We start from the raw sequence: 1291 nt of genomic DNA on the forward strand, positions 1-1291 counted from the left end.
TAATTCTAAAATCTTAAATGGCAAATGTAGATCCAAAAACATATTAAAAGAGTTTTAATATGTTGTTTATCATTGAAATCAAATAGATAAAATAAATCTTGCATGATGCATGTGACCCTAGGTGAAAATTTTTGAATTCAATGATATAAACTTGTGTTTTTCATGCTTCCACTCCTTCAAAAGGCAGTAATCCCCAGAAAGATTAACATCTTAAGCTCCCGAACAAAGAATCTAAAAGTAGCGATGAATAATACAGACCTCAGATTCAATCTTGATCTAGTGGAAACAATAAAAGACCAAGCTTTCATTAGAATGGCAAAATATCGTCAGAGAATGACAAGCATGTATAACCAGAAGGTAAAAACAGATCCTTTGTCATGGGCTATCTAGTTATGAAAAGACTAGATATTTTAGGAGGCATTGCAGGAGCAAGAAGAGTAGGAAGTAATTGGCAAGGACCATATGTAATTTCGAAAGTAATCCATCCAGGAGCTTATAACATTGCCTACCCAGGTAGGAACGAACTCCCACTGGCATGGAATGTTTGTAGAATTTAAATAGTTAAACATTAAAGGATTACATTTCATAACATAATTACCTAATATAATGTAATATCCTAATGTGTACAAAATAATATGGTGTCTTCTTAAGTCTTGAGCAAAATGTTACCTATTTGCCTTCATTCTAGTGCTGGCTCTTTATCTGTACTTTTATTACCTATGAAAAGTTCAAACAACCCTCTGCTAAGCAAATTTGCTTAGTGGTGCTATAACTTAATGGTATTATGTCATGCAATATGTATGCGAGCCGATCATACATAATCTCATAGGACATGTTTCAAACAATTTTATTTCAATAGTACAATGTGTAATCCTACGCAATTTAATATGACATGGTATAGCAGGACCCTTCTATCTGAACTGGGGCTATAATAGGTCTGAAATTTGGGCATCCTCTAGCAAAATGGCCCATCTGACCACATGAGTAACATCCTGCAGACCCTTCTATAAAGTCTTCCATAGATATTGCATGTGGGGATATGAAAGGGTCTACTCTGGTTAGCAGTAGGAAAAGTAGCTTGAGAGTAAATAGGTCGGCTAAACTGTCTCTATGGTGGTGGTGGAGGTCTAAAACTCCTTGACCTCTGATGATAGGAGGTAGCCTGGAACTTTCCTTTCTTATTGGATGAACCACCATGCTTAAAAGTGGTTCGCTTTTATGCCCCTTGCCTTGATTCCTTCTGATCATCCATCCTGCTATCAATCCCCTCCAATTCCTTTGCATGGTTCAC

Source organism: Hevea brasiliensis, chromosome 5 (assembly GCF_030052815.1).
Source record: "Hevea brasiliensis isolate MT/VB/25A 57/8 chromosome 5, ASM3005281v1, whole genome shotgun sequence".
NCBI classification, from domain to species: Eukaryota; Viridiplantae; Streptophyta; class Magnoliopsida; order Malpighiales; family Euphorbiaceae; genus Hevea; species Hevea brasiliensis.